Source organism: Tachypleus tridentatus, chromosome 8 (genome assembly GCF_004210375.1).
Source record: "Tachypleus tridentatus isolate NWPU-2018 chromosome 8, ASM421037v1, whole genome shotgun sequence".
Taxonomy (NCBI): domain Eukaryota; kingdom Metazoa; phylum Arthropoda; class Merostomata; order Xiphosura; family Limulidae; genus Tachypleus; species Tachypleus tridentatus.
Genome location: NC_134832.1, coordinates 55,340,170 through 55,366,236, shown reverse-complemented (window position 1 = coordinate 55,366,236; position 26,067 = coordinate 55,340,170). Strand labels below are relative to the sequence as shown.

Genomic DNA, 26,067 nt, shown 5'->3' with positions numbered 1-26,067 from the left:
TCCGCAGACATACCGCTGAGCCACTGGGGAGCAAATTATTGTTGTTGTTGTTCTGAATTAAGCACAAAGCTACACAATGGGCTATCTGTGCTCTGCCCATCACAGGTATCGAAACCCGGTTTATAGCGTTGTAAGTCCGCAGACATACCGCTGAACCACTGGGGGAGCAAATTATTGTTGTTGTTGTTCTGAATTAAGCACAAAGCTACACAATGGGCTATCTGTGCTCTGCCCATCACAGGTATCGAAACCAGGTTTTTAGCGTTGTAAGTCCTCAGACATACCGCTGAGCCACTGGGGGAACAAATTATTGTTGTTGTTGTTCTGAATTAAGCACAAAGCTACACAATGGGCTATCTGTGCTCTGCCCATCACAGGTATCGAAACCAGGTTTTTAGCGTTGTAAGTCCGCAGACATACCGCTAACCCATTGGGGATTCGTTTACTTAATATTCTTTAATTTACTCACATAAAATATTTAAGGTAAGCCACGTAATTTGATTTATTTTCTATTAACAAAAATTACACCATTTGATAAATTAATTATTTAAATAACACCAGTATTTTTTTTTTAAAGTTAACAAACAATTCTAACTCGTTTGAAAAGCCCTCATTGAACAAGCAATAAGATTACGGACCTCAATCGCAACAGTCTGGGGTTCGAAATACAGAACAAGCACTAATATTTTTATATTTAAAAACAATAATTGGTAAATAATGTTGTTTTTAAGATCAAATGTCGCACGAGCAAACTTTGTTGACTTTGTTCTTCTCAATTTATAGCCAACGCACTAATCGAGAAGAAACATTTACAATTGAGCTTTCATCGTGTTGCAGAAATTTATATTCTTTTTATAGTCATTTCGTGATTGAAATACGCTAACATGTCTTCCTTGTTTAGCCTTTCGGTTTCTTGCAATTTACTGAAAGTAAAAGGAATTTCTTGTCAGGAGATTCTTTGAAAAGAACTGAAAAGCTCGAAAAGACATACATACCATCAGAAAATTTCTACACACTGGAAGTACAAGTAACCCCAACAGACCAAACTAAGTAACAGCAAAAAAAAACAAAAAAAAAACAACGCTTTGTTTGATTTTACTCAAAAACATAGATGGCTTTTCTGTACAAGCACGTTGGAATGTCAGGTATTTTAGCTTCGCTTTACGTTGCACTTTTTTCAGAACTACGTAACCCAATCAGATTGACAGTGACAGAAAACAGTCAATTCGCTAATACTTTGATTTAAAATTTCAGCAGTTGGGGAATTTGTTCATTTTTTATCTCGAGGAAAACAAATTTTTAATACATCATGATATGTCTTGAAGTTTCTCTTTTAAGCGGTTGTTCAAGATCATATTATTTATTTATTTCTGAGTTATGCAGAAGATCTTCTGGTTGTTTCTTTTTGAATTTCGCGCGAAGCTACACGAGAGCTATCTGCCCTAGCCGTCCATAATTTAGCAGTGTAAGACTAGAGGGAAGGCAGTCACACCACCCGCCGCCAACTCTTGGGCTATTCTTTTACCAACGAATAGTAGGATTAACCGTCACATTATAACGCCCCCACGGCTGAAAGGGCAAGCATGTTTGGTGTTAAGGGAATTCGAACCCGCAACCCTCGAATTACGAGCTTAGATTAATGAATTACTTAAATCCGAACAACTGTCATTCAGGTCTAACAACAATAAATACTTTAAAACTTTCAATTCTTATTATGTCCCGTCCAGCCTACATGAACAGTCCTAGTGTTGATCAAGTGGCCTCATCGGTACAAGACATAGTATTTAAAGTTGTTGACATATGATTGTATACACTCCTTTAATAAAAAAAATCTTTACTAATACGAAAAGGCATTTTTGTTGCATTTATAAAAAGTACAATTAATTTAACAAATGAACTGGAGATAGAAAACGTAAACGCAAAGCATTTAGGGGGTCCTTTTGCTACAGGCTACACTTAGAGTACGTCCTGCACTGCGTTTTATAAAGTAACTGAATAATTACTGCCAGAAATCAAACAACGGGCCCCTAGTCGAGGTTGGCCACATCCTTGTTATTTCATCAATACTGGCCCGGTATGGCCAAGCGTGTTAAGGCGTGCGACTCGTAATCTGAGGGTCGCGGGTTCGCATCCCGGTCGCACCAAACATGCTCGCCCTTTCAGCCGTGGGGGTGTTATAATGTTACGGTCAATCCCACTATTCGTTGGTAAAATAGTAGCTCAAGAGTTGGCGGTGGGTAGTGATGACTAGCTGCCTTCCCTCTTGTCTTAGACTGATAAATTAGGGACGGCTAGCGCAGATAGCCCTCGAGTAGCTTTGCGCGAAATTCAGAACAAACAAACTAAATACGTTAATTGCAATGGTAACTGATTACTCAAGTTTCCAACGTGGAGATAACAATGACTTCGTTTGTGCCTGACGTCGTCTCTTCGATTGGTTTTTCACGCTTGTGAATGTTTGTATCGCAACCTTTTTTTTTTTGCAAAATATTCAAATGTCATGTCCTGCGAATATATATATATATATGTGTGTTTGTGTTTAAACCACATGTTTACATTTCAAGAGTTTGTTTGTTTAAGCCTCACGATTTATTTAAAGAACCATTTTTAAAAATAATATAAAAACAACAAATACGTATTAAAAATATACAAATCACAAATTACATACCTTTTCCATCAATAAAGCCCTTTCACTACTTGATATATTTTTTCCTTTACAATAAAGTTATTAGAATAAAACAACTGAAAAATAAGCCAGTAGGGGCCCTGCATGGCCAAGCGCGTTAAGGCGTGCGACTTGTAATCTGAGAATTGCGGGTTCGCATCCCCGTCGCGCCAAACATGCTCGCCCTTTCAGCCGTGGAGGCGTTATAACGTGACGGTCAATCCCACTATTCGTTGGTAAAAGAGTAGCCCAAGAGTTGGCGGTGGGTGATGATGACTAGCTGCCTTCCCTCTAGTCTTACACTGCTAAATTAGGGACGGCTAGCGCAGATAGCCCTCGAGTAGCTTTGTGCGAAATTCAAAAAAACAAACAAGCCAGTAGGATAAATCGAAAACCATTAAAAAACTATTTATGAAGGCTTATCCACCAATAAAGAAGATCAAACTAAAAGCTGACAAAAACGTCCGTAAAAAAAACTAATAGTTTATTTTTTCTTTAAGGCTTAGTTTAAAAATTCAAAGTTTTCAAAGTTGTCATGATGTATTCATTAAAATTCCCCTCACTTTGTTTGGTATTAAATCCACTTTAGAAAAAAAATCAGTGGTACGTTTTAGAAGAGAAATTGTTTGTTTTGCTTCTATGAAGCACAAAGCTATCTGTGCTCTGTCCATCGCAGGTTTCAAACCCCAATTCATGACCGACTTAACGCTAAGCCTTTGCTGGGCTGTGGAGCAGAGAAACCCATTCCTGCACCCAGCCTGTTCTCAGCACTCCTTAAGAAAAACAAGAACGTTGAGACGGTCTAATGGTTATCGTACCTGAGATTTGAATAAGAGATTCGGGGTTCGTACCCATTGCTGCAAACACGCGCTTCAGAGTCATGAGTACTTTAAGAGTCACAAAAGAATATTTCAAGAGATTGCAGTCAGCGGATACTGACTGTTTTTGACTTTTAATTTATATAGGGCCGTGTTCTTAGGTATGAGCAATAATTTTCTCTTTGTCACCCGCTAATATTTTCTTCAGATAGAAATGTTTTAACTGTTTGTTATTTTTACGTGATCTTAGTTTTGCTTTTTACGTAAAACCGATATATTTTAAGGCTTCTTGAGGTGATGTTTGTGATGCCTCAAAGCTTGTAGTTTACGTAAAGAATCACCCCAGCTTGTTATATCATCCATGGAGCTACAACCCACGTGCCTTAAAGCTTATCCTACAGGAAAACACCGGACACAACTGCCAGAAAGAATGATCACATTACAGCGACCCCTTTCTTTGATTTAGGCAAGTTTCTAGCGTAGAATATTTGCCAGGAAATTGGCAAGTCGTGTCGTGGACGCCGCGTGGCATCTATCCATTTACGTGAGCGCGAAACGATGACAACGGTTACTGGGAGGGACGTATTAATCAAATGCTAATTGGACTTCCCTCGCCTCTGCAGGAAGTGGAATAGCTCACCTCATGAGTCACGTGAGTTGCGTGACGACATGATGCGAGCCAAGTCTTGAAGGTAAAAAGGGATTAATTAGTGTTGTCAGCCATATCGGAGGCACTTATTTTTTATAATGGCTAAAACGATTCTTTCTGTTCTCCCTGTCACAGACTGAGAGAACATTCTCCTAGCTACGTATGTCCAGGGAGAGTTCTTCTATTTACGGTGGCGGACACAAACCTGTGACGCTTTGTGTTTATGTCAGTCACGTCCCAGCAGATATGTTACATGATTCATGCAACTCTTCTGGTTGACCACGAAGAGCGGAAGTTCGTGACCATGTTATTCTTAAGCTTTCAAAGATACTAAATACTCACTGTGCACCCGCTCACTTGTACATGATTGTATTGGATTTCAGCATTTAAAACTGTTCTGCACCCGGGCATAACCATGTCCACCACATCCTGCTTTTGTATACAAATAAGAAAACTCTTTACTTAAATTACACACCCAAATATTATTTCAAGACCTTTCTAGGTAAACGTATTTGATACATTTACTCTGTCTAGACTTCCTTATTTTACACTGCGGTGAATGACGCTTGACACGTTTGAATTTTTGAAAAAATGAAACAGGTGTCAGGAACGTCCAAGCAACAGATCTAGTCAAACATGCGTTGTATTTAATTTGTAGTTATTTTCACAAGCATCTTGTACAGTAGTCCAACCTTGCAGATGTAACAGTCAGTTCCTATCGTACTGAATGAAAATTTAATATTAGTAGAACGTAGATTATTCATGAAGTATCGTGTGAGCCCTCAGGTACGTTTACAGATTGTAAAAATTAAACTGAAAGGCGCTTTGAGTGAGTCGTGTAAACCGCTACGTTTCACGAAACGAGTAAGACTTAAAAGCGCCTCTCAGTGACGCACAGTGGTGTGTCTTCTGACTTATATCGCTAGAAATCGTGGTTTGATACTCATGGTGGGCATATCACGGATAGCCCTTTTTGTAGCTTTGTGCATAAGAACAAACTCAAAAGCGGAAAATTATAATGCTGGAACAGAGTGTAACCCGTAATTATTGTACCCGGAATGTAGACCAGAAGGTTTATGGTTCGCGTTCCGTTTACACAAAACGCACCTGGCACTTTGACACTGTGGGTGCACGAACCATCTCACTACTCGTTCAGATAATAATATTCCAACTGTTGGCGACTTTCCATTCGTTTATCATTTCAGAATCAGGAACGGCTATGTACTAATACACAGATAATTGAGTTCCATGATCAACCAAGTGTTCAAGTTTCCAAAATTCCCATCGAACGATTCAAAGGTGTTTTGCCATGTTGTTCAAGAAACTCTGGCCTGGTTGAGGCGCTCGACTCGTAATCTGAGGGTCGCAGGTTCGCATCCCTGTCCCATCAAACATGCTCTCCCTTTCAGCTGTGGGGCGTTATAATGAGACGGTCAATCCCACTATTCGTTGGTAAAAGAGTAGCCCAAGAGTTGGCGGTGGGTGGTGATGACTAGCTGTTTTTCCTCTAATCTTACACTGCTAAATTAGGGACGGCTAGCGCAGATAGCCCCAGTGTAGCTTTGCGCGAAATTCAAAAAACAAACAATAAACTCTTCTAATGATTAGTTTTTATCAGAACGAAGAATATTAAGATACGTTTCAAATATGCGAAGCAAGGCGGTAAGGAGTTTTTTCCTTGGAATGAAACGGCGTTGCGTTGCATGATTCGAGGGCGTAACGTCCTTCAATACGAAACCTCAAATAATTAGAGGATTTAATACTTCCTCGCAAAATTCGCAAAACATGAAACACAGGATACGCTACGCATACAAGTAAAATATCCTTATACTCATTGAAACAAAGGCTGTTGCTTATAGGGCAAAGCTACATAATAGACCATCTAAACTCTGCCCACTTCAGATGGATCATCTCATGGATTTGCGCATTGTAAGTCCGGAAACTTACTTCCGATCCATCGGAAGACGAAAACAAAGGCGTTTCGTATCTGAATTTTGATTTCAAATGTACAGTGTTATTACAATCAAATCTAATGTATGTTAAAAGTTAGTAGTATCAGTTAGTTAGTTGTTTAGAATTTCGCGCAAAGCTACACGAGGGCTATCTTTACTAGCCGTCCCTAATTCAGAAGAGTAAGACTAGAGGGAAGGCAGCTACTTCTCACCACCCACCGCCAACTCTTGGGCTACTCTTTTACCAACCTAATAGTGGGATTGACCGTCACATTATAACGTCCCCACGGCTGAAAGGACGAGCATGCAAGGTTATTGCCACCGGGATTCGAACCTGTGACCCTCGGGTTATGAGTCGAACGTCTTAACACACTTGGTCATGCCGGACAGCTTGGTAGGAGTGAAAATGATATACTTGTCTACATATAGACAGATTCAGAATTAATAGAACTCTTTATTATTTACGAGAGCACGCGATTGAAAGTGTGTCATGCGTCTCAAAAGTCACGTTTTTGATCAAGTTCACTGGCAAAATAATTATAAATAAATTATCGCTTTAGAGAAATGAAAATTTATTCTTGCGCCAAAGCGATTTATATATCAAAAATTTATTATAAATCATCGTTTGCATCCACGACTATCTTTCCTAGTGCTTAAACAATCGCAAAATACACCATTAGTACTCCTATTGTACACAAGAACTTACTCTGGCTCGGCAATATTCATCTGGCTGCTACTATTATACTTGAATTGAATAGTTACCTTTTAGTTTAATATCTGGATATTCACATATTGGATGTGTGTCAAAACTAATGAGCTGATGTGCTGCCACTCATAATTTTGAGCTCATGAAGGAAGGCAGAGAGATGGCAGACAGTCCGAAGCACACTCTCGCCTACGATAAGGGACTGACTGCCATTTTTATAACGCATCCACAACTTATAATTCTGGAATATCTTTTGTGGTATCGCACGGATTCGAATACAGCTAATCAGCTTCGAAATCCAGTCAGATCCTTTTCTTCCGAGCGCTCTTTCTCTATGTACAAACTGGTCAAGAGCAATCTACGTGGAACCATGGACGAGAAGCGTCTCAGTGACTTGACGGTGCTGTCTGTCACATCGTGTTCTTCTGAGCACTCTTTCTCTATCTAAAAACTTGTCAAGAGCAATCTACGTGGAACCATGGACGAGACGCGTCTCAGAGACTTGACGGTACTGCCGTTTAACTCAGAGAAAGTGAGGCCGATCAAGTAATAAGTTATTTGTAATATTTTCTGCAATCACTCGTCATTTAATTACAGTCCAAGAGAGTTACACACTTACACCTTACGTAATGTTTTCATTGCGTATAATAAACGTACAGTCTTTATATTAAGCTACCCGTACCATGCATAGTTTCGTGCACAAAGGCGTGAAAGTGTTACGCCTTCATAGCTGTACATAAGATAATAAATGCATCTACATGTATATATATCGGTGTATTAATATCAGTAATAAACATTGGATATTGGCTACCTTTCCAGTCCTTCAGAGTGATTGGTTCCCCTGTAAACAATGTTGAGGTTCTTACTAGGAAGACCTCTAAAATTAGAAGGAGAAAAAAGTTTTGATTATCTGATATGTTTCCATACTAAATTATGAAGCAAATGAATGTTTTCTGTTAGGTTACTTTAGCAAAGTTTAATCACAAGTCGCGTAGTGAAAAAAGGAAAAAGACGAGGCAACATAATCTGTCTTAAAAGCAATCAGTCAGTACCTGGTGACTAAATTGGATCAGCAGCGCCCCACAGTAACAGTTTCTGTGTTGTATTATAACTCATAGGTATATATTACAAGTCGATTGGTAAATTCGAACCTATTTCTGCTTCGTAACATTAATATTTTTAAATACACAAACTACAAGTAATCGTTGTCTAATACCACAGAATTGTAGAAAATACACTCATGTACTTGGGAACGTACGACGGTTTGTAGTAAAAGCGGCTGAGATTAAACGACAACGTTTCAGAAAAACACAATAACCACACGCACAAGATTAACCAAAAAGGCCCGGCATGGCCAGGTGGGTTAAGACGTTAGACTCGTACTCTGAGGGTACAGATGCTTCACAGAGACACAGTGGCGAGTCTGTGGATTCACAGTTTTATTCTCCTGAAGAACAATGGCTAGGTGAGTTAAGGCGTTCGACTCGTAATCTGATGGTCGCAGGATTTACTCCGCGTCGCACCAAACATGCTCTCCCTTTCAGCCGTGTGGTCGTTATAAACTGACAGTCAATCCCACTATTCGTTGGTAAAAAGAGTAGCCCAAGAGTTGGCGGTGGGTTGTGATGACTAGTTGCTTTCCCTCTAGTCTTACACTACTAAATTAGGGACGGCTAGCGCAGATAGCCCTTGAGTAGTTTTGCGCGAAATTCAAAACAAACAAATAGTGTACCGAATACTCTCTGATTGTTTTTTTTTTCGGTTACGTAATTGTATCTAGTATTAATACGTAAAAAAGACAAAAAAACATATATATCTGTATATTTGTATATGTTACAATAATTTCATAATTTTAGTTCGTTTCTCAATGAAAACAGTTTTGTTTTAAATAAACATAGAAACTTCTTTTTATCTTTACTAAGATATTAACCCTTAGCTAATAGTTATGTTTGTTTTCCTAACATAAGAGCTTGTTTTAAACTGGTGTATTTATGTAAATATTTAGTATACAGGTCTTTTCTAGAGCAGTCAGCTGGTGTTTTACTTCTAAAGATTTGTTTGCGTAATCTGACTTGTTTGATCTCAGCAGTTGGATTATCTTTGTTTTCATTCATCTCTTTCGATAAATTATAAATTATTGATTGTTATTCGTAACAATAGTTACGAAAAAGTTATTAAGTCTGTCTGCCCGTTTTCCCCTAATTTTCATGCTAACCAATCAACGCCTCTTGAAGAGTTTGACTGATACTCTTATAATGCACCTGCAGCTGAAACCAAGAGAAATATTTCATAGTATCACATCGGTTCGTCCCGAACTCAGCAGCTCCGAAATCCAGAACTCCGCGCCCCATTTATACGCTATACACACCCTGGTATTATGGTACGATCACCCAGACCCAAAACTATAATTATTTTACGTGTGTTATTATCATTGTCTTCAAAACCTTCCACTAACTTATCATTATAAAATGCGATAATCAGTTACTAACAATATTACTTTTAACTTGTAACAAAGACTTAAGTCAACGCTTTCCGACAAGGTATATAACCATTTTCGAATTTATAAACCCCACTAATGGCTTTGCAGTACGTCTGAAGACTTAAAACCCTTAAAATTGAGTTTAAATGCCGTGATGGGCACAGAACTGATAGTTATTGTGCAACTTTGCGCTTAACAAGAAAGCAAATAAATACATTTCTTTTTCAAACTAGGAAATAAACATAATTAGAAACTTCTATCTTTCAAATGTTTTAACAACCACTTTACCAAATTCGATGGTCTATAACATAGGTTTCTCTTCTAGATTAAGAATAATGTGAAAGGAAACACACAATAAGGATTCAAGGGGCTAGACAGACCTTTAAAACCAGCCAACACCAAATCACAAAACCCTATGGTTAGGAGTCGCTGGTTTGAGTCCCGTCACCGAACATGCTCGTCTTTACAGCAGTAGGGGAGTTATAATGTTACAGTAAATCCCACTGTCCGTTGGTAAACAAGTATCCCATAGGTTGAGGATGAGTGGTTTTGACAAGCTGCGTTCCAAAGAGAAGACAATTTCCTCTTCAAAATTAAGCAACAAATACAAATATCTCTCGAGAAGCTTTGGGCGAAATTCAAAAAGCAGATAAACAAGTGAAATACAATCAGCTATCAGTCGACATTCTAATTTACTGGAAAAATACAAATCAAGTAAATTGGCTATTTCACAAAGTATGCTGTTTTTTCTTTTACAAACCACCAGAGGCGCTGAATAACAGTATCATTTTGCGTCCCCTTATTTCCATTATGTTTTCGAACTAAATTATTAAGCGATTTTTTTTTAGACACGTGATTATGGGACTTAGGTTTAATAACCCTGAGATTTTATGATGTTTTCACTTCAGGGAGAGACAATTTGGTCTTGGTAGAAGACGAGACAGGGAAAAAAATGGGCAAATTTTTATAAAAAGAAAAGAAGCGATTAAGGCATGTTCTTAATATTCTGTTAAACATTTCAAGAGTGTAAAATATATATAGTCCATCTTAACATCAGAAAATAAAATTTTATATTCCAGAGGAACTTAAGCCTTAACAAATGTGTGTTTTTGTTTTGGTAAAATTCCAAAAACATTTTTAACTTTTGCTTTAAAACTCTATCTTATTTCACATAATGTATGTATGTCAAAGAAAAACTTGTTCGCTGGAATTCATGCCTATACCAGTTTTGATAAATACCACTTGACATTTAGAACAAAACAGAAATATTAGCCATGATGCAAGCTCAAGCCCACGTTAATTTTTTGTTGCTATCTCAATCTTTAAAGTTTAGAAAAGAATAATTGGATTCAAAATCATGCGTATCACTTTCCAGAATAGTACAATCGCTTTACTAAGTACCTGATGAAATAAGTGGTTCCTTGTTAAAAATTAATCTATTTCTTTTGCTAGCTCCAGTGTAGCGTTTAGCCAACTATCTTTTCTTTGATAGAAATGGGGCTTCAGTTAGCTGAGAAAAAGTTTAGTGAATATATATATATATACAAAGCCTATTTCAGAAATATAGCCATAATTTATATATATATATGCCTATATCTTTGAAATAGGCTTAGGTTTTGATGAAGACAGTTTATACGCCTGCCCGAAGACCAAACAACTTAACACCCTGTACAAGAAATCGATGTTTCTGTCTCTGTCCAGGAAACCTGGTGGCAGTTAGAAAAAAGAAAAAATTAGTTGCATACTAAATTTGTCTTTAATCGATATGCCTTGGCACGGTGATTGAATTGGCTACAACGAGCAACTCCTACAAGTCATGCCAAACAATCTACAAACTAAACAATATTATAGTTATACCAGACAATCTACAAACTAAACAATATTTTTGTTATACCAGACATTCTACAAACTGAACAATATTATAGTTATACCAGACAATCTACAAACTAAACAATATTTTTGTTATACCAGACATTCTACAAACTGAACAATATTATAGTTATACCAGACATTCTACAAACTGAACAATATTATAGTTATACCAGACAATCTACAAACTAAACAATATTTTACTTATACCAGACATTCTACAAACTAAACAATATTATAGTTATATCAGACATTCTACAGACAAAACAATATTATAGTTATATCAGACAATCTACAAACTAAACAATATTATAGTTATATCAGACAATCTTCAAACTAAACAATATTATAGTTATACCAGACAATCTACAAACTAAACAATATTATAGTTATATCAGACAATCTTCAAACTAAACAATATTATAGTTATACCAGACAATCTACAGACAAAACAATATTATAGTTATACCAGACAATCTACAGACAAAACAATATTATAGTTATATCAGACAATCTTCAAACTAAACAATATTATAGTTATATCAGACAATCTACAGACAAAACAATATTATAGTTATATCAGACAATCTTCAAACTAAACAATATTATAGTTATATCAGACAATCTTCAAACTAAACAATATTATAGTTATACCAGACAATCTACAGACAAAACAATATTATAGTTATACCAGACAATCTACAAACTAAACAATATTATAGTCATATCAGACAATCTACAAACTAAACAATATTATAGTTATACCAGACAATCTACAGACAAAACAATACTATAGTTATATCAGACAATCTTCAAACTAAACAATATTATAGTTATACCAGACAATCTACAGACAAAACAATACTGTAGTTATATCAGACAATCTTCAAACTAAACAATATTATAGTTATACCAGACAATCTACAGACAAAACAATACTATAGTTATACCAGACAATCTACAGACAAAAGAATATTATAGTTATATCAGACAATCTTCAAACTAAACAATATTATAGTTATACCAGACAATCTACAGACAAAACAATACTATAGTTATACCAGACAATCTACAAACTAAACAATATTTTAGTTATACCAGACAATCTACAAACTAAACAATATTATAGTTATACCAGACAATCTTCAAACTAAACAATATTTTAGTTATACCAGACAATCTACAAACTAAACAATATTATAGTTATACCAGACAATCTACAGACAAAACAATATTATAGTTATACCAGACAATCTACAGACAAAACAATATTATAGTTATACCAGACAATCTACAAACTAAACAATATTTTAGTTATATCAGACAATCTACAAACTAAACAATATTATAGTTATACCAGACAATCTACAGACAAAACAATATTATAGTTATACCAGACAATCTACAGACAAAACAATATTATAGTTATACCAGACAATCTACAAACTAAACAATATTATAGTTATACCAGACAATTTACAGACTAAACAATACTGTAGTTATACTAGACATTCTACAGACTAAACAATATTATAGTTATATCAGACAATCTTCAATCTAAACAATATTATAGTTATACCAGACAATCTACAAACTGAACAATATTATAGTTATATCAGACAATCTTCAAACTAAACAATATTATAGTTATATCAGACAATCTTCAAACTAAACAATATTATAGTTATACCAGACAATCTTCAAACTAAACAATACTATAGTTATGCCAAACAATCTACAAACTGAACAATATTATAGTTATATCAGACAATCTTCAAACTCAACAATATTATAGTTATGCTAAACAATCTACAAACTAAACAATATTTTAGTTATACCAGACATTCTACAAACTGAACAATATTATAGTTATATCAGACAATCTTCAAACTAAACAATATTATAGTTATGCCAAACAATCTACAAACTAAACAATATTTTAGTTATACCAGACATTCTACAAACTGAACAATATTATAGTTATATCAAACAATCTACAAACTGAACAATATTATAGTTATACCAGACAATCTACAGACTAAACAATACTGTAGTTATTCCAGACAATCTACAAACTAAACAATACTGTAGTTATACCAGACAATCTACAGACAAAACAATATTATAGTTATACCAGACAATCTACAAACTAAACAATATTATAGTTATACCAGACAATCTACAGACAAAACAATACTATAGTTATACCAGACAATCTACAAACTAAACAATACTATAGTTATACCAGACAATCTTCAGACAAAACAATATTATAGTTATACCAGACAATCTACAAACTAAACAATATTATAGTTATACCAGACAATCTACAGACAAAACAATACTATAGTTATACCAGACAATCTACAGACTAAACAATACTATAGTTATACCAGACAATCTACAGACTAAACAATACTGTAGTTATACCAGACAATTTACAGACTAAACAATATTACAACTATACCAATGTTAGATTGGTAACTCATTCTAAAGATACAAATTCATATATAATTTAAAAGAAATAACGATTTTTCTCTATACATTGTTACCACATGGACTAATCAGTGATATTAAATCACCAAAGAGCAAAACAGTTGAATCGCCACATATTAACAGAAGAAAAGTCCGATTAATGACTTCGGTCAGACACAATGATTTAATAATGGGTTTCGTAATCTCTAGAAAGCAATAAACAGCGACTCTAATACTAAAAAATACTCACTCAAAGAAAATTATTATGTCTTAGTCGTTCAAATCTCCTTTTCGGCCTTTCGGTATTTCTTTGTGGAGACGAGTCAAGTAGACGACCTTCCGTAGCGGTCAGATATCGCAATCAATCAAGAGACTGGTCATTATCAAGGTCTAACTGTGGTGCCATTATCTACTGACTTGTAGTTCCAAAGTGAATTTGTCCTCAACCGTGCGTGGACGAACAATGTTGGACTAGAATTTCTTATCAAAATTTTTATTTCTTCGATCTTTGTGCATTTTCATAATTCTTGAAAAATTTCATAGTTTAACTGAATGTATCAATAGATTATTAGAAAATATATACAACTACATGTTTACTTATTTTTGTAATTTCACTTGTAAGAATTACGGAGAGAAAAAACGATCTCTTTTACGGTTTGTTTGTTTGTTTATTTTTAATTTCGCACAAAGCTACACTAAGGCTATCTATGCTCGCCGTCCCTAATGTAGCAGTGTTGTAAGAATAGAGGGAAGGCAGATAGTCATCACCACCCACCCCCAACTATTGGGCTACTCTTTTGCCAACGAATAGTGGGATTGACCGTCATATTATAACGCCTGCACGGCTGAAAGCGCTAGCATGTTTCGTGTGACGGGGATTCGAGCCCGAGACCCTCAGATTACGATTCGAGTGGTCATGGCGGGTCATAGTTGTTTTAGCGTAATGCCACACAGTTGATCATTCGAACTCTGACCTCCTTTAGGAATCGAACACGAAATCTTACCCGTTCTATTTACGTTACTTGAACTCTCACCCATTGAGACCGTCGGGTAGTCATTAATACTGTTTAGGCTAAAGTTCAATGAAATATGACACTAGATGAAGAATAATGATATAATGAATAGAGAAAATAGCAAATACGAAGAAAGTGTAGCATATGCATTGTTTCTTCAAAATTTGAAAAATAAAAAGTGTCAATAACACGACGTCTGCCACGAAAATAAAAATAAATAAAAAATTTATACTTAAAAGAACAAAATAACCTTACGAAACAAAGCTGTTTGTACGAAAGAAACTCTTGAGACGAGATGTCTTGGAAAACATCAACGTATTTTACTATCAATAACACTGACTACTTACAACACAGTATTTTAAGAGAAGACGAATGAGTGATGGGACACTGTACAACCCCCCGAGAAACTATTCTTTCCAGGTCACTTGTTTTTTCCGTAATGTTTGAAACATTTCGTTTTCGCCAGAAACTACATTCTGAACTCGCACAGTAAATATTGCATAAGCATGTCAAAAGTTTAAAATATTCTCCATCATGTTTGATTTTATTTATAAATTTCGCGCAAAGCTACACGAGGACTATCTGCTCTAACCGTCACTAATTTAGTAGTGTAAGACTTGAGAAAAGGCAGCTGGTCATCACCACCCACCGCCAACTCTTGGGCTACGCTTTTACCAATGAAAACTGGGATTGACCGTCATATTATAACGCCCCGACGGCTGAAAGGGTGAACATGTTTGGTGCGACGGGTAGTCGAGACCACGACCCTCGGATTACGAGCCGAGTGCCTCAAGCAACTGGCCGTGCCGGGCTAGTTGTGTAATGAGAATAATTAATTGATAGTACTGTAAGTTATACATAAGTTTCTGTTTCAAGACAAATTAAAGAGCCGTTTAGAACATTGCTAACATCAGAAAATGATCCCTCAAGAAGACGTTCATTGTCGGATAAGTGAAATTATTACATATATTCAATTTTTTATCTCTTCTCTTTTCATTCTTCGTTATGTTCCGTATAATTTTCCCAATACTCGAAGTATTGAGTGTTGGTACATAAGGCCATTTCTATAACAAGAAAACTCTAATGAGACCTAATTTATCAGTATTGATCGATTTTTTATTTACAATGAACTATACGTATCTGTACAGATACACAAAAAAATCTTATTAGAAAAAAAGACCACAAAGAAAGATTCAGAATAACAAATAACATGATTGTTTATGTTTATACATATATATATACTAATACTAAATCTGTATTGATAACAATGTCTATTCTTGAATCTTTATGTATATACTAATACTATATCTGTATTGATAACAATATCTGTACTTGATTCTTCATGCATATACTAATATTATATCTGTATTGATAACAATATCTGTACTTCATTCTTTATGTGTATACTAATACTATATCTGTATTGATAATAATGTCTGTACTTCATTCTTTATGTACATACTAATACTATATCTGTATTGATAACAATGTCTGTACTTGATTCTTTATGTACATACTAATACTATATCTGTATTGATAACAATGTCTGTACTTGATTCTTTATAATATACTAATACTATATCTGTATTGATAACAATGTCTGTACTTGAATCTTTATGTATATACTAATACTATATCTGTATTGATAACAATGTCTGTACTTGATTCTTTATGTACATACTAATACTATATCTGTATGGATAACAATGTCTGTACTTGATTCTTTATGTACATACTAATACTATATCTGTATTGATAACAATGTCTGTACTTGATTCTTTATGTACATACTAATACTATATCTGTATTGATAACAATGTCTGTACTTGAATCTTTATAATATACTAATACTATATTTGTATTGATAACAATGTCTGTACTTGATTCTTTATGTACATACTAATACTATATCTGTATTGATAACTATGTCTGTACTTGATTCTTTATAATATACTAATACTATATCTGTATTGATAACAATGTCTGTACTTGAATCTTTATAATATACTAATACTATATTTGTATTGATAACAATGTCTGTACTTGATTCTTTATGTACATACTGATACTATATCTGTATTGATAACAATGTCTGTACTTGATTCTTTATGTACATACTAATACTATATCTGTATTGATAACAATGTCTGTACTTCATTCTTTATGTACATACTAATACTATATCTGTATTGATAACAATGTCTGTACTTCATTCTTTATGTATATACTAATACTATATCTTTATTGATAACAATGTCTGTACTTGATTCTTTATAATATACTAATACTATATCTGTATTGATAACAATGTCTGTACTTGATTCTTTATAATATACTAATACTATATCTGTATTGATAACAATGTCTGTACTTCATTCTTTATGTACATACTAATACTATATCTGTATTGATAACAATGTCTGTACTTCATTCTTTATGTGTATACTAATACTATATCTGTATTGATAACAATGTCTGTACTTCATTCTTTATGTATGTACTAATACTATATCTGTATTGATAACAATGTCTGTACTTGATTCTTTATGTACATACTAATACTGTATCTGTATTGATAACAATGTCTGTCCTTGAACCTTTATGTACATACTAATACTATATCTGTATTGATAACAATGTCTGTACTTGATTCTTTATGTATGTACTAATACTATATCTGTATTGATAACAATGTCTGTCCTTGAATCTTTATGTACATACTAATACTATATCTGTATTGATAACAATGTCTGTACTTCATTCTTTATGTATATACTAATACTATATCTGTATTGATAACAATGTCTGTCCTTGAATCTTTATGTATGTACTAATACTATATCTGTATTGATAACAATGTCTGTACTTGATTCTTTATAATATACTAATACTATATCTGTATTGATAACAATGTCTGTACTTCATTCTTTATGTATATACTAATACTATATCTGTATTGATAACAATGTCTGTACTTGATTCTTTATGTACATACTAATACTATATCTGTATTGATAACAATGTCTGTACTTGATTCTTTATAATATACTAATACTATATCTGTATTGATAACAATGTCTGTACTTCATTCTTTATGTATATACTAATACTATATCTGTATTGATAACAATGTCTGTCCTTGAATCTTTATGTATGTACTAATACTATATCTGTATTGATAACAATGTCTGTACTTGATTCTTTATAATATACTAATACTATATCTGTATTGATAACAATGTCTGTACTTCATTCTTTATGTATGTACTAATACTATATCTGTATTGATAACAATGTCTGTACTTGATTCTTTATGTACATACAAATTCTATATCTGTATTGATAACAATGTCTGTACTTCATTCTTTATGTACATACTAATACTATATCTGTATTGATAACAATGTCTGTCCTTGAATCTTTTTGTATGTACTAATACTATATTTATATTGATAACAATATCTGTAAACAGATAGTATGATAAAACGGTAAACAAATGGAAATGGATGAACCTACGACGAATTGTAACTTGCATCGAGAATACGTTTTATCTTTCCTTTTTTTCGGTGTAAAACAGACTATTTCCAAACTAAACACGTATAATAGAAGCTTCCTCACGCAGTATCATCACAAGTGTAACAATATAATGTATTCTCTATTTGTTTAGTGCAAATGGATCTATATGGTAAAGATGCTGTTTTTGCTCAAGTCTAGGGAAAGAAACCAGAATTTGTCCATGCAGAAATGAACAACTATTTAAAATCAAACAATAGAAAACATACACCAGTAGGTATGAAGAACTGTGGTATCCAAGACTTTCTCTATATTTCACATCGTTGCTAGATTCAGTATATTTTTTATTACTGATAATTCAAACGTGCTATGGTGACTAAGAAGTATGCTTTAAGCCTTATAAGACTAAAAACTGCGTTTCGATATTCGCCAGGCACAGCGTAAATATCTTATTTTGTCACTTTATATTTGATGACAAGCAAACTTATCCATTCATTCCATAACTGAAAATATTATTTACTTTTGAAAGCTCCGTGGTTATAGTAAATGTAGAGAAAAATACAATGTTCGCGGTCAAATCTAATTTGTCTTTATTTTTAAATAACCCTTTAATCTATTTCTTTTTCAACAGTTCGTTTGTTTCAGTGTAAAAATGCCCAATGGGCTACTTACGCTCTGTCCACTGCGAGGGATCTTCCACTTTGTTTTAGCGTTATACGTCTGTAATCTTACCTCTCACCCACCGAGAGATTTTCCCATCTACTTACCAAATCACAACTTACAATAGAAGTAAATTGAAATTGAGTGGTATTCGCACTAGAATTATCGGTATGGAGATCAGAAATAAAGAACAAGAGAGTATATTTTTTTCCGTATCAATACGATAAAATATGGAGTTCGATTCTCTGTTGTAGACAGTAAACAGACTGCCCATAGTGTAGCTAATACCATCTGTTATCCAAACTGAAACTAAAACCTGCGTTTTGTGACTTACATAATAATTCATTTAAAACTCTTTAACGTCAGCAGAAAAGGAGTAGAAAGTGTTATGAATATGCGAGTTTTGCAAAGTCCACTAACATCTTTAAAAATGTTTTTATTGACCTGCAATAGTCCAAGGAGCGGTACGGACTGTACACTAACAAGGTCACTCAAGCACACGTGCTAACAGTTTCCTTAAAGTTAACCGTCTATGTAGGTGTGATATCAGCCGTGAAGAAAAGCAAAGTTCCTCTTGAGAAGTGAAATCTTCAACGCATGTAAGAATCTCGAAAGAAAACAAAAAAAAAAAAAAACGCTTCGAGTGTGGCCAAGTCGATTTCAATTAGCTGTTGTCGCAGACATAAGTAGATTTTCTTATTGCTGGCAGAAATAAGATATCTTATGGTGCTGGTATTTGTTTCTGGTTATTGTTTTTCTTTTCCCCCTCTCACCGAATAATTCGAGTTTGTTTTAGCAGGAGTTCTTGCTGAAGATGTACAATGAAAATCTTAATAAGATTGAGCCATCCACTCTCACCATCAATGATGCAACTGAGGTCACTTTAAGCTCAGAAGCCACGAGGCTTGAACTAAGTTAACTTACCGGCTGTTCATCGAAACAGTTCATAATGTGTGTATATAGTCTGGCAGTTTAATTAAAGATCACGAACACATTTTGCGATGACCGTGAGTTAATTGGAATTTTAGCGAACTGTCTCTTAAGTAATACCTTGGTATTACTTGTGACTCACCAGCTTCAAATACGTCACTATATAACAGGCTGCTTACTGTATACGCATATGCTGACCTATAAATAAATCAGAAAGGAAAACTTTCTATTACGATAGAGTTTAGAGTATAGCTTTAGTAATATGTTATAGTCCCAAGTGTTTTATTTAATAACATTGAGAGCATTGATTCTTGTTTACTATCAAAACAAAGAGGAATCTTTATGACAATTGTGTATCCGCTTGATAATATTGAGTTGCCATTTGACTAGATTTCCTTGTATATTTTCTAATTATTCGTAACCCTAATTTATCAACAAAACAGTAACGTTTTATCTCTATTAACACGTTAAACATTAACGGAACATTCATCCGCCACAAGGAATGCCTTTTTTCCATAATATTCATGCGTATCTTTCTACCTTATCTGCTTAACACGAACGCTATCCTTGAACTATCAGATTTCATTCGTAATTTTATCATATACTTATTTTATCTCTAACAGCATTTGAACTGGCGTGTGTGAAAGAGATGAGTTTTCTCTACACAAAAGATTGTAAACGTGCATTATCTATTTTTAAACGTTGTGTCTTTCCATTTAAACGCAAAATAACAAAACATACACTAAACTGTCTATGTCACAAGTTGTTGTTTTGAATTAAGTACAAAGCTACGCAATGGGCTATCTGTGCTCTGCCCACTACGGGTGTCGAAACTCATTTTTTAGCGTTGTAAGTCAGCAGACATACCGATGAGCCACTGGGGGTCAACTTATTGTTGTTGTCGTTTTGAATTAAGCACAAAGCTACACAATGGGCTATCTGTGATCTGCCCATCACGGGTATCGAAACCCAGTTTTTAGCGTTGTAAGCCGGCAGACATACCGCTGAGCCACTGGGGGGCAGAATAAAGCAGAAATTCCTAGAAGAACTTACTTATGAACGCTTAAAGAAGAAAGACACATGAATAAATACTCTTAAGCGAGGTAGAAACCCTCGACAATGTGTGCTAGTTTTCCCGTAAGATGGTTTCTCACTTTATGATAGAACACACTCGATTCCTAAGGGAGTTTGCTAACTCATGGAACATAAGAAGAGAAAACTCTACTAAAAACAAGTCTGAACATGATATTCCCGAAAAGGTTGAATGGAAACCTTTTCAGTCATGTTTTTTTTATGAAAACATGCCCTAGTCTTTGGAAACTGGTGTAAAAGCTTCGGGCAACAGAATAACAAACCTGTCGAATCCCAGAAAATGAACGCACACACATACACAAACCTGGTAAAATATGAAAGCGAAAACGCTTACGTGTTCACTGCACAAGACACTTCCGGTATGTTAGGGTTTGTTGTAAAAGTTTTAACAGTAAACTGCAGGGTTGTTTTCTAACATCAACACTTCACACTGGTTGTTAATAGAAAAAGGAAGGACAATATAAATATTGTGTCTTTATACAACGTAACATATAACTAGAAACACAGGAGGAGATCTTGTGTTTGGGGGGAACAATGACTGACTGTATTTGTTACAACGCAAGTAACTTAAGTGTAAGTTCCTAACAGCTTTAACAAGCTTTAACTTTAACTGGTGCAACGAAACCGAAAGTGAAGCCCCTTTAAATATCTGTTTAAAATATATACCGTTAAAGGCTTATATAAAACAGAAATTATGTTCAAAAGTACACACATAATGTAAGCATTTAGAAAGTTCGTTACAAACTTATATCTTCAATGTAAACAACTGATGTTAGAAAACAAACATAAATCTTTAATGTAAACAAATGATGTTTGTTTTCTAACATCAATTGTTTAAATTGAGGATATAAGTTTGTTTTCTAACATCAGTTGTTTACATTGAAGGAATAAGTTTATTTTCTAACATCAATTATTTACGTTGAAGATATAAATTTGTTTTCTAACATCAATTGTTTACTTTGAAGATATAAGCTTGTTTTCTAACATCAATTGTTTACTTTGAAGATATAACCTTGTTTTCTGACATCATTTGTTTACATTAAAGATATGTTTGTTTTCTCACATCAATTGTTTACATTGAAGATATAAGTTTGTTTTCTAACATTAGTTGTTTACATTGAAGATATAAGTTTGTTTTCTAACACCAATTGTTTACATTGAAGATATAAGTTTGTTTTCTAACATCAATTGTTTACATTGAAGATATAAGTTTGTTTTCTAACATCAGTTGTTTACATTGAAGATATAAGTTTGTTTTCTAACATCAGTTGTTTACATTGAAGATATAAGTTTGTTTTCTAACATCAATTGTTTACTTTGAAGATATAAGTTTGTTTTCTCACATCAGTTGTTTACATTGAAGATATAAGCTTGTTTTCTGACATCATTTGTTTACATTAAAGATATGTTTGTTTTCTCACATCAATTGTTTACATTGAAGATATAAGTTTGTTTTCTAACATCAATTGTTTACATTGAAGATAAGTTTGTTTTCTAACATCAATTGTTTACATTGAAGATATAAGTTTCCCTTAAAAACCTGAAGCAAAAAAAAGAAAGTGAATAAAAATAGAATCATGTTTTTGTTCGTGGTGCTAATTTCTCCGATAATGATCACGATCTTATAACAAAGCCCAATTTTAAATAAATTTGAGATTTAGAATATAAGGTGGAAGTATTTTTTAAACTGAAGCTAATTGCGGATCTGTTTGTTTGTTTTGAATTTCGCGCAAAGCTACTATCTGCACTCGCTGTCCCTAATTTAGCAGTGTAAGACTAGAGGGAAGGCAGTTAGTCATTACCACCCACTGCCATCTCTTGGGCTACTCTTTTACCAACAAATAGTAGGATTGACCATCACTCTATATCGTCCCAAAGCTGAAATTGCGATCACGTGACAGGGATTCGAACCCGCAACCCTCAAATTACGAATCGAGTGTCTTAGCTACTTGGCCATGCTTTGACGTGCGAATATGAGCTGTAAGATATTGTAACTGTAGATAAAGCAGCGGTGTTAGCAACTTCAGATCCAACACGGTTTCTGTTAGTGTGACACGCAGTGGCTATAACGCACGAGACATCATTTAATACATCAGCTCGAGCAGAATGTGTCAGATGTTACATTAATAAGCAGGAGACTTATTCTAACGTTCCCGCATTTTCTTTTATTCTTCTTGAAATCACACACAAGTTTATTAAGCACTTGGTGAATTTGGTGGCGCTAGTGTAAAATGCCACATAAGTGCCCTTTTAAAACGTGTTTAAACAAGTTTACTGCAATCTATTGATCATTTAGAAATATTATGCTGATTGGACACAAATCAACTAAAAAATTTAGCTTGTGCGACAGTTATAGAAAAATATAATAAAAAAATGAGTCAAGTTTACCAGAATGTATCACTTGTTGAAAACGACATCGGTCTAATTGCACTGAATTGGACCACCTACGCTTAGAAACAAGCAAAGTAAACGTATTAAATTAAAAGTTTATGTAGAAACTCCTCACAGAGTAACTGCTCTGGAGAGTTATGCGAAGTGATGTGCTGAACAAAGAAGATGACGTAGTTCGTAATTAGTCCCAACTAGTTAGCTGGTGGGTTTGAATAGTCAGCCTACGAGGATTAACGTAGATTGGCAGGTTTTTAATGTGGTTATTATTCTAATTAAATTTCTGTAGTCCCCTAAATTAACTTACAAGCACTTACAAGAGAGATTGTGAAAATGAAGGTGGACATTTATTCATCAAACGATTGTTGTATTTATGTAAGTAAAAGATAAAAACAGCAGTAAAACCTTTATAATACCTGATTATATTATAAAGAATAGAGCTTCCTTGTAGTCAGTCACGTCGCGTTTTAGGTTTGTAGAAAGTGAAACAGAATGATGAAATTGTGGAGGTCTCACAGCCAACGCTTCTCACATTGTTATTTATACGTGACACGTAAGACGAGTGGAAAAACAAACGTAACTACAGTATGACAGACTCTGAAAATACAGAATTCACTGGAATAGCTAAAATCGAGATCTGATGAAGTTCAGTTTCGACCACTTACTTTTCTTTGCAGCATTTTAGTCATTATTTTTGTATTGGGAACGTTTTATGATTTAGAATATAGTTTTCAAACATTCGACATTATTCAGTTTGTCATATATTACTCCCCCGGTGAGAGAGCGGTAAGCTTATGGACTTGAAACACTTAAATCGGAGTTCCGTTTCCTGCGGAGGACACAGCAGATAAGCTTTGGTTGACAAAAACAGAAAATTATATATCATACTAAACACGAATGCATATATAATAGCAATGGAAACTAGCAACTGCCCCAGTGGCGCAGCAAACTTATACCGCTAGAAATTAGGTTTCGATACCCGTGGTGGACAGAGCACAGATAGTCCATTGTGCATAACTATATAAATGTGCCAGGTGGCATAGGTTTATTTTTATATGTAAAGACGCATTGTTTGAGTGGACGGTTGGTCCTTCGTTTTGTATCCATATAGTTGTCAGCTTGTTTGTTCCTTTTTTATAACTTACGTCTTTTTTTTTTTTCTTCTAAATATCACATATTTTTGTGAACGGTCCCTTTACTTCAACTTCACGCTTTTTTTTTTACTCTAATCTCTTTTAAGTATATATTTATGTATGTTTTGTTACAGCTACACATCGAACTACTGTCATGTCTCACGAGGGATATCGAACACCCTGATTTTAGCATTATAAATTCGAAACTTGCCGCTTTTCCACCAGAGAAAGTACATGTATCTATATATTAGTACTTTTTGATTTAAACTGCAATTTTTCCCACGCAGCGATCTTGATTTCGATTATAAAGTTTGTCTTGTTTGTTTATTTGCATTTAAGCACAAATCTACCTAAAGAACAATATGTGCTCTGCTCACCAGATTATCCACCACTCGGTTTTTAGCGTTTCAACTCCGCAGATACGCCGCTGTGCCACTGAGAGGCAGTTTTGTCTTAGCACTTGTTTTCAGCAGATTTGGAATTATTTTATCAGTTGACCTTAGGAAATAAAAAAAAAATATTTGTATTCCTTTATAATTCTTTAAATTACAATTAGTTTAGTATGTATATTTTAATTTAGTATGTATATTTTAATTTAGTGTGTATATTTTAATCTCGCCAAAGATAAACCAGAAGAAAGGCAAAGACATTGCTATACACAATTCTGCTATACTTTAGACAATGTTGTTACTAGAAAGTGTGGAAGCGGACACATGTATTACCAGTATATACATAACTTCATTACGTTCTAGAATGTTGACGTCAGATGTATGTTTCCTAATTGAACTTAATCTGTACTTCACGTATTTGTTTGTGTTTACTTTATCTTCTCCCAAACAGAAACAACAGTTTTACAACTGTTTTTTTTTGACAAATTATTATTTTAGTCTATAAAAAAGTATTAATATTTTTTATATGTTTGTTTCGAATTTCGCGCAAAGCTACACGAGGGCTATCTGCGCTAGCCATACATAACTTAGCAGTGTAAGACTAGAAGGAAGGCAACTAGTCACTCATTCAGGCTACTCTTCTATCAATGAATAGTGGGATTGACTGTCATATTATAACGCTCTTACGGCTGAAAGGGCGAGCATGCTTGGTGTGACGGGAATTCGAACCCGCGACCCTCGGATTACGAGTCGAGTGCATTAACCACCTGGCCGTGTCGGGCTTTTTCGTATGTGATGTTAATGTGTCGATCAGCTCAGAAACAAGCATAAGAGCAGTGGATGCAGAGTTTAGAGGAACAGCTGTAACAAGATGTGAAGTTCAGTCTTGTGCACGCGGACAGCACAGTGTCTTTTGTGTTCTAACGTGACTAGAACTATTATAATAACGCTACTTATGAAAGTAATGTACAAACCCTGTTCCGCGTGAAAAACTAAACATCATCAAGTTTCCTACTGCCCGTAGGGAACTCTGACTGTGAATGTGTTCTCTTTAAACATTATTGCACGACTCAATTGTGTTCTTTTAAATCTGCCTACAGAACACTTATCCATCATAACCTAACTAGAGACGATCGGACCCGTGAAACATGTGATAAATGTGCACAACACTGTCCTGGTTTCTTACATTATTAACATTCTTCTCGCAAAGATAATTTTCATACGTCAGATGCAAAATGGATATAATAAAAACCGGCAGTGTGAAACGACTCTTTATTTAAAAAAAAAAAACGTCATTCGTTCGGCGCGTGGAAAATTTACACTTTTAGAAGATACA

General features: G+C 34.4%; 1 protein-coding gene across 1 annotated transcript in view; it reads left to right on the top strand.

Moving 5' to 3' along the window:
- The window catches only part of LOC143222421 (neurotrimin-like), a 215,813-nt gene that overhangs the window by 145,830 nt on the left and 43,916 nt on the right, over positions 1 to 26,067 (top strand). The gene's annotated exons all lie outside the window — the stretch shown is intronic.